The sequence below is a fragment of the Rhincodon typus genome, chromosome 10 (assembly GCF_021869965.1).
Source record: "Rhincodon typus isolate 14 chromosome 10, sRhiTyp1.1, whole genome shotgun sequence".
NCBI lineage: Eukaryota > Metazoa > Chordata > Chondrichthyes > Orectolobiformes > Rhincodontidae > Rhincodon > Rhincodon typus.
The window spans coordinates 60,149,789-60,159,753 of NC_063341.1; positions in this window are offsets into that span (position 1 = coordinate 60,149,789).

Genomic DNA, 9,965 nt, shown 5'->3' on the forward strand with positions numbered 1-9,965 from the left:
GTGTGTGTGTGTGTAACTCACTGACCCGGGGGGTGGGGGGAGGGGGTTACGGGTAACAGTTTGCTGTGGGCATTTGGGGACAACTACATGCTAGGGGGTTTAGTGAGTAACTTGCTGCCAGATGGATCGGGGTATTTAACTGATGGAGGGGTGTGTGGGGGATAACTGCCTGCCCAAGGAGGTCGGGGGTAACTCATTGCCCAAAGGGGTGGGTTCAGGGGCAATTCAGTGCCTTGGGGAAGGGAGGAGTTAAGGTATTAACTCCTTGGGGTCAGGCGCTAACTCACTCCCTGCACAGGGTTGGGTGTGGGTTTGATTACTCATTGCGGGGGGGTGTCAGCAGGTACTTCACTCCCCAGGGAGGTTAAGGGGGTAACTCACTGCCCAAGTGGGGGGGATTCAGGAGGTAATTCACTGCCTGGAGGCTGTGGGTAACACCACACCTGGAAGGTTGGGAGGTAATTTATCACCCAAGGGGCAGGGTGAATGAAGCTGTCCTCCCTCATACTCCATTTCTGAGTTTCTGAGGAGCAGGCATGAATTTCACACTTGGAATATTGTGTTCAGTTCTGGTCGCCTCATTATATGAAGGATCTAGAAGCTTTAGAGAGGGTGCAGAGGAGATTTACCAAGATGCTGCCTGGACTGGAGGGCAGGCCTTAAGATGAAAAGTTGAGGGAGCTAGGGCTTTTCTCATTGGAGCGAAGAAGGATGAAAGGTGACTTGATAGAGGTGTACAAGATGATGAGAGGCATAGATAGAGTGGATAGCCACAGACTTTTTCCCAGGGCGGAAATGACTGTTACGAGGGGGCATAATTTTAAGGTGATTGGAGGAAGATGTCAGAGGTAGGTTCTTCACACAGAGAGTGGTGGATGTATGGAATGCACTGCCGGTGGTGGTAGTGGAGTCAGATACATTAGAGACATTTAAGTGACTCTTGATAGGCACATGGATGATAGTAAAATGTAGGGTATGCAGGGTAGTTTGATCTTAGAATAGGATAATAGGTCGGCACAACATAGTGGGCCGAAGGGCCTGTACTGAGCTGTCCTGTTCTATTTTCTATATTGTTCTATGTTTCTTTTAATTGGTTCTGTGGGAGATAGCCAGAACTGCAGATGCTGGAGTCAGAGATAACAGTGTGGAGCTGGAGGAACACAGCAGGCCAGGCAGCATCAGAGGAGCAGGAAAGTTGGTGTTTCAGGTCAGGACCCTTCTTCAGAAATGGGGATGGAGGAAGGGAGCTGGGAAATAAATAGAGGAGTGGTGGGGCTGGGGAAGGTAGGTGGGATGGTGATAGGTCAATGCAGGTGAGAAGTGGTGGGGATTGGTTAGTGGGATGGGTGGGGCGGTTAGGTGGGAGAGATGAGAGACAGGTTGTGTCAGGTCAAGGAGGTGGGAGGGAGGATGGGTGGGGCTGGGGAAAGGTAGGTGGGGTGGTGATTCTTTGGATGCAGTTAGGGGTAGTGGAGGCTGGTCGGCAGGAAGGGTAGGGCGGGTAGGTGGGGAAGAAGGTGGCCAGGTTGTGTCAGGTCAAGGAGACAGGGATGAAGGGTCCAGGCCCGAAACGTCAGCCTTTCTGCTCCTATGATGCTGCTTGACCTGCTGTGTTCATCCAGCTCTGCACCTTGTTGTCTCGGACTCTCCAGCATCTGCAGTTCCTACTATCTCGAATTCTATATTAAGGCCATCGGGCTGTAGGCTCCTGAGGTGGAACATGAGATTTTGTTCCTCCAGTATGCACATGGCGTCATTTTGGCACTGGAGGAGGCCCAGGATGGACCTGTCACCCAGGGAGTGGGAGTGGGAGTGGAAGTGGAAGGGGGAGTTAAAATGGTTGGCAACCGTAAGGTGTTGTCGTTTGTTGCGTACAGAATGCTGATGCTCCACAAATTGTTTCTGTCTTTCTCTGTATTCACTCAGTCGTTGCCTTGTGCAATCCAATTGCTCAATCATAGGCGACAAGAATGAAAATCCCTTTTCTCACAAATAGTTTCACAAGAAGTCCTGGGTATTTTTATTTGACATGAAATCATCACAAAAGAGAAATATTTGAAGAGTAATGGTGACTGCGTCATCATACAGGATTGGGTACAATTTCTGGCTGCAACCTGAAACTTGTGGTTCAGCATTGCTGAAATGTAGAAGCTTTTCCAAATGTAGAAGCTTTTCCAAAGGTACAATAAGGTAAATAATCTACTCTCGAAGTGGCTGCAGTTAATGAAATCAGCACCAATTCCACAGCTAAAGCATTGTTGGAGTAATTTTTTCAATGTAGAAATGCATCAGAAAACATTTTTATATTGGAGCCATGGGCAATGAGGAAGGAGGAGATAAACAGGCAAGTGTTGCATCTTCTGTGAATGATTCCACAGGGTCTGTTCCCTCTTGGAAATCCTGGTCCACTTCTCCACTTGCAACACTTCCCCATACCCCCAGGGCTTCTTCCCATTCAATTGCAAAAGCCCTTAACATCCTCCTCACTATCCTAGGCCCCAGACATACCTTGCAGGTGAAGCAGCGATTTAACTGCATTTGATTCGATCTAGTCTACTATATTGTCTGCTCACAATGGGGAGATGAAATGCAGACTGCGTGATCACAGTGTAGAACACCTCTGCTCTATCCATAAAAATGACCCTGAACTTCCAGTTGGTTACCACTTCAACACATCACCATGTTCCCATGCCAACATTTCTGGCCTACTACAGTGCTCCAGCAAAGCTCGACACAAACTGGAGGGACAACACCGCATCTTCCACCTAGGTACCTTCCAGCCCCCAGGACTCAACATTGAGTTTAACAATTTCAGAGAGTGAACACCTTCCTTTACGTTCAATACCCTTCCCCACACCCTAGGTCCTGTTCTGTACAGGTCGTTCCCACACAGCCATTTTCAACTATTCACACTTTCCATTAGCACCCATTCAGCATTTACTTCTCTTCCAGCTTACTATCAGCCATCTCTTTGCCTGCTACCCTTCTTATTATCTCTTTGGGCACCGTCTCCATCAATTTGACTCCCCTCTTTTCCCCACAATCCTACCTACTGTCCTCAGCATAAATACCACCATTTCCCAGCTGCATCATTCAATCCAAGCAAAGTGTCTGTGGACCCAAAGCATTGACTGATTTTCTCTGACTTTTGGCTATGAGTCAAATGCTGGAAAATGGGATTAGAGGAGTTAGGCAGCTGCTTTTGACTGGCGCAGCCACAATGGGCCAAAGGGCTTTTACTGAGCTGTTGACCTCTACAACTCTCCACAGATGCCGCAAGACCTGCTGAGTTTCTCCAGTATTTTCTGTTTTTGTTTATTTTTTTCAGTCTTGTTTTTGTGGCTAAACACAACCACATTATTACTTGTGAATCCTTCTGATGTTTTGTTGCACCAGCAGTGGCCTTTTTAATGCCATCTACCGACTCCTGGAAGGAAATCAAAATTTCAGATTTGTTCTGGTCAATGAATGCAATATTTCAATGTATTCAACATGTAAACTTCACTGCTTCAATTGCTGTTGACAGAATCCTTGACCACATTGTTGACCCCTTTTCCAGTAGGGTCTTGAATTTCATGACAGAAAGAGGACACAGTCAAATTAGAATCTAGTGCAACTTCCTCTTTATTTGTAATTCTTTAGTTCTCAGTAAGCACACAATCAACAAATTATCTAACTGTTTGACTAGAATGTAGATACTAGCTGTGCGTCATGAGTGGCCATGTTCACTCCAACAAGAAATAGTCTGAATTATAATATCAAATGCCATAAACTACCAGGAGTGGTCACCTGAGAAAATAGCACAGCCTGGACAGGTCAGTGGAATAATACTTCCAGGTCCCATGCCCCACACTCTGACTTGCCCTGCATTTGCCAGGAAAGAAGATCTTAGAACACCTCCAATTTGACATACTCGCAGCCACCAGTTGAGAAATGCAGTACTCTGATCCCAGACTCTTGTGTCTCACACTGATGAACTGCAGCACAACAATGGGTCAAACAGATGTGATTCATTTAAACACTTTAATCACTGAATAAAAGTCTTATATGGCTTTTCAAGATGATAATAATGATAAAAGTATTCTTTGAATTTTAAAACATTATCCTTTTAAAAAATAAATCTGTTTTCTAAAAGCTAATAATGCAGGAAATGCATTCTTCTGTCCTTGAAACCCGATCAATTAATGTTATTGAAATGTGTGTATTGAATTTTTCACTTTTCATGGGAGCATAGGAACAAGAGTAGGCCATTCAGCCCCTCGATCCTGTGCTGCTTCTTTATCAATCTCAGGTTTAAAGTTAACAACGAATCTAGCGTAAACTGCTGTTTGTGGAAGAGAGTTCCACAACATCTACTACCTATCGAGCGTAGATGTGATTCCTAACATCTCTCCTGACTGGTCTGGCCTTAATTCTCAGATTTTGCCCCCCACTCCCTCATTCTAGATTCCCCAACCAGTGGAAATAGTTTATTTTTTTCTACCCTGTCTTTTTCAATTAATATCTTGAAGACTTTGATCTGATCGCCTCTTAACCTTCTAATTCTAGAGAAAACAGGCCTAATCTGTATAATCTCTCCTCATATCTTAGCCTCTGAAGTCCACACAAAAGACTGAGTCAGACAATTTGAACAGGGTTTATTTCTGTCATTGTTATGGAGATGTCTGTGTGCTCTCCAACAGCTTGCTGTTTTCATTGTGTTGTCTGCAAACATGTCTCAAAAGTCATCAATGGCACTGACTAGAGATGGGTTTAGTGACTATTGGAATTTAAAATTGAAGATTATAGAAGAGCTTTGCTTTCATGTTTGACAAGGTGGTGTAGGTTAACATTGGTTTTGCACCTGGATTATCAAATGAAAAAGGAGCAAGACATCTTTGAAGCACAGTGCAAGCGAGAGGAACAACACCTCATTTTCCATTTAGGCATTCTACACTCTCAAGGTCTCAATATTGCATTCCATTCAGTAACTTCAGAAAGTGATGCCATTATAACACAGTGTGGAACTGGAGGAACACAGCAGGCCAGGCAGCATCAGAGACGGAACAACAACTTTCCTGCTCTTCTGATGCTGCCTGGCCTGCTGTGTTCCTCCAGCTCCACACTGTGTTATCTCTGACTCCAGCATCTGCAGTTATTACTATCTCTGACTGCCGTTATGTTTGTTCTCCATTTTTCTTATATTCTTTAATCACTTCCCCCAGCTGTCATGTTTGCAACTTGTCTACTTTTCACTTAGCACAGAGGATCAATTTCCTCCCTCTTACACGATTACACACATGTTACAGTTTTTTTTTCTCTTTTACCACTATTAACAATCCCTTTGTTTATTGTACTGGGCCACTACACCATCTGCCCTTTTGCTCCTCCTGTGCCTCTGTCATAACAGGGAGATGGAAACATGAGGAAATGAAAAAGGGAGAAGCATAGCAGACTGTGAGAAAAAGAAACCCTGGGCTAAAAGCCAATACACTTCTGACTCCAACTTTCGTGTGAATTCTGTCAAGGTTGGCTGGGAATGTGCCTAATCTTTTCGTTAGCTTGACTCCATTCACTGCTCAGGTGATAGTGAACTGGGGCTCAATCTTATTCCCTTTAGCTCTGCTTCTTAATGAAAATGGCAAAAATTTACTTTATGATTAAGCTTTGCTATGTGGCACTTTAAATAGTCATTTAAACTATTCATTTATTGCTTTTGAATGTTATTTAATGAAGTTCTTCTTTACTGATTGTGGTCCCCCTCCAAGGAAGAGAAAAAATGAAATTTAACTTCCGCCATGTGAAAGAGTTTTATAAAATTCATTTTGTGGGATGTGGGCGTCGCTGGCTGGCCAGCATTTATTGCCCATCCCTAGTTGCCCTTTAGAAGGTAGTGGTGAGCTGCCTTCTTGAACCACTGCAGTCCACTTGCTGTGCGTTGACCCACAATGCCATTAGGGAGGGAATTCCAGGATTTTGACCTAGCAACAGTGAAGGAACAGCGATATATTTCCAAGTCAGGATGGTGAGTGGCTTGTAGGGGAATTTGAGGGTGGTGGTGTTCCCATATATCTGCTGCCCTTGTCCTTCTAGATGGAAGTGGTTGTGGGTTTGAAAGGTGCTGTTGTAGGATCTTTCATGAATTTCTGCACTGCATCTTGTAGATAGTACATGCTGCTACAACTGAGTGTCAGCGGTGGAAGGAGTGGATGCTTGTGGATGCAGTGCCAATCAAGCAGGCTGTTTTGTCCTGAATGGTATCAAGCTTCTTGAATGTTGTTGGGGCTGCACTCATCCAGGCAAGTGGGGAGTATTCTATCACACTCCAGGAGGTGAGTTATTCACTGCAGTATTCCTTGCCTCTGACCTGCTCTTGTAGCCACTGCATTTATATGGTGAGTCCAGTCGAGTTTCTGATCAATGATATCTCCCAGGATGTTAATAGTGGCGGTTTCAGTGATGATAACAGCATTGAATGTCAAGGGACTGTGGTTACATTGTCTCTTGTTGGTGATGGTCATAGCCTGGCATTTTTGTGGCACAAATGTCACTTGCCACTTGTCAGCCCAAGCCTGGATATTGTTGCATTTGGACACGGACTGCTTTAGTGTCTGAGGAGTCGTGAATGGTGCTGAACATTGTGCAATCGTCGGTGAACATCCCCACTTCTGACCTAATGATGAAGGGAAGGTCATTGATGAAGCTGCTGAAGATGGTTGGGCCAAGGACACTACCTAGGAACTCTTGCAGAGATATTCTGGAGCTGAGATGACTGACCTCCAACAACCATGACCAACTTCCTATGTGTCAGATATGACCCTAACCAATGGAGAGTTTTCCCCCGATACCCATTCATTCCAGTTTTGCTAGAGCTCCATGATGCCACACTCGGTCGAACGTAGCCTGGATGTCAAGGGCTGTCACTCACCTCATCTCTGGAATCCAGCTCTTTTGTCCACATTTGAACCACGGCTGTAATGAGATCAGGAGCTGAGTGGCCCTGGCGGAACCCAAACTGGGCGTTGCTGAGCAGGTGCTGCTTGATAGCACTGTTGATGACACCTTCCATCACTTTACTGATGATCGAGAGGAGACTGATGGCGTGGTAATTGGCTGGGTTGGACTTTTTCTGCTTTTTTATGTACAGGACATACTTGGGCAATTTTTCATATTTGAAGGTAGATGACAGTGTTGTAACTGTACTGGAACAGCTTGGCTAGGGAAGCGGCAAGTTCTGGAGCATATGTCTTCAGTAGTAGTGCCAGAATGTTGCCAGGGCCTGTAGTCTTTGCAGTATCCAGTGTCTCCACCCGTTTCTTGATATCACGTGGAATGAATTGAATTGGCTGAAGACGGTAGCTATATTGCTGGGAACCAGTGGAGCAGGCCGAGATGGATAATCCACTCAACACTTCTGGCTGAAGATTGCTGTGAAAGCTTCAGCCTTATCTTTTGCACTGATATGCTGGGCTCTTCCATCATTGAGGATGGGGAGATTTGTGGAGCCTCCTACTCCAGTGAGTTGTTTAATCATCCACCGCCATTCACGACTGGATGTGGCAGGACTGCAGAGCTTAGATCTGATCCATTGTTTGTGGGATCGCTTAGCTCTGTCACTTGCTGCTTATGTTGTTTGGCACACAAGTAGTCCTGTTTGGTGGCTTCATCAGGTTGATACCTCATCTACAGGTATGCCCAATGCTGCTCCTGGCTTGCCCTTTTGAACTCTCCATTGAACCGGGGTTGATCCCCTGGCTTGATGGTAATGGTTGAGTGGGGGATATGCCGGGCCATGAGGTTACAGATTGTGCTAGAGTACAATTCTGCTGCTGTTGATGGCCCACAGTGCCTCATGGATGCCCAGTCTTGAGTTGCTAGATCTGTGTGAAGTCTGTCCCATTTAGCACGGTGATAGTGCTGCACGACATGATGGAGGTCATTCTCAATGTGAAGGCGGGACTTCATCTCTGCAGTGGCCACTCTTACTGATACTGTCATGGACAGATGCATCTGCAGGTGGCATATTGGTAAAGAGGAGGTGAAGGATATTTTTCCCTCTTGTTGGTTCCCTCATCGCCTGCCGCAAACCCAGTCTAGCAGCTATATCCTTTAGGACCCAACAAGCTCAATCAGTTGTACATGTGGTAATCATACTAATCCTGGTGGTGGATATTGAAATCCCCCACCCGGAGTACATTTTGTGCCCTTGCCATCTTTAGTGCTTCCCTCAAGTGTTGTTCAACATGGAGGAGTACTGATTCATTGGCTGAGGGAGGACGGTATATGGTAATCAGCAGGAGCTTTCCTTGCCCATGTTTCACCTGAAGCCACAAGACTTCAAGGCGTCCAGAGTCAATGTTGAGGACTCCCAGAGCAACTCCCTCCTGACGTCATATCACTGTGCCCCCAGCCCTGCTGGGTATGTCCTGCCGGTGGGACAGGACTTTTCCAGGGATGGCGAAGGTGGTGTCTGGGACATTGTCCTACTCATGGAATCATACCCTAAAGACAATGTCAGGCTGTTGCTTGACTAGTCTGTGAGACAGTTCTACCCCAATTTTTGCACTAGCCCCCAGATGTTAGTGAGGAGGACTTTACAGGGTCGGCAGGACTGCTTCTGCCATTGTCTTTTATGGTGCCTACTTCAATGCCTGGTGATCTGTCCAGTTTCATTTCTTTGAGACTTTGTAGTGATTGGTACAATTGAATTACATCCTAGGCCATTTCAGAGGGCAATAGACAGTCAACCACATTGCTATGGGTCTGGAGTCACGTGTCGCCCAGAACAGGTGAGGATGGCAGATTTCCTTCTCTGAAGGGCATTAGTGGGTTTTTCCAAACAATCAACAATGGTTTCATTGTCATTAGTAGATTTTTAATTCCAGATTTTTTTTAAAAATTGAATTCAAATTCCACCATGGTGCGATTCAAACCTGGGTTCGCCAAACACTATCTAGGTCTCTGGATTAATACTCTGGCAATTATAGCCCTAGGCCATCACATTCCCTAAAGGAAGTTAGCCACCGCTGATATTAATGATGGAGAGAGTTCAGAGAGTCAGGAAGTGAATTCCTTGCCTCAGAATTCCCAGTCTCTGACATGTTCTTAGAGCTACAGCATTTATATTACTGGCCTATCTAGGTTCTGGTCAATGGTAACTCTGAGGATATTGAGAGGGTGGGGAATTTCAGAAATGGCATTGAATTTTGTTAATTCCCTCTTGAAAAAAGGTCACTGCTTGACATCTTGCTACTTTTTGTTTGAAACAGAACAGTACTTTTGATCATTAAGAGCATCTTGCTTTCAAATTCCTTGTGCCTTACTCCCTCAGTTCCACCATTGGACACTACTTATTCTACCATTTATACTTTCTTTGCTAGAAAAGCTTTCCCTCAATCTGTGTACCTTTCCATTGCACCTTCCACTTTCAAACATCTCTGAAAAACCCTTCCCTAGTGTAAAGTCTTCTGCTCACATCATACTTTTCTTTACCCATTTATCCTTCCATTTGGCATCCATAGTCCTTTCTCCACCTTGTTAAATATTTTGAAATATCTTCTATATATGAGGATTTTGTTTTAAGGCACTTCAAAGTGTTGAAATGAATAAAATGTGAAATCATACATTTGCTTGAGAATAAAAAGTGTTTTATCAAAACTTTGAGTTAAAATACATTATATACACACATAGTTTGCTATTATGCAGTAAAAAGTTATTTTGATAAGTTAAGAATTGTAAGTTTACTATTAACAATTTAAAAAAAAACAAGATAGTTGGAATCAAATCACTAAAGTACATTATGACCTCAATGGCATTGGAATTTATGAACAAAATATTTTTGATTCATTTCAAGTGCTGCTAACAGTCAAGCTTTGGCATTCAGTTTATTTTTGGTGAACGATTAATAAAGAAGTTTAAAATGGTGAGCAACAATGTATTTTCTGCTTATTCTATCTGACAATCATGTTAAAAGAGACACGTTTCTC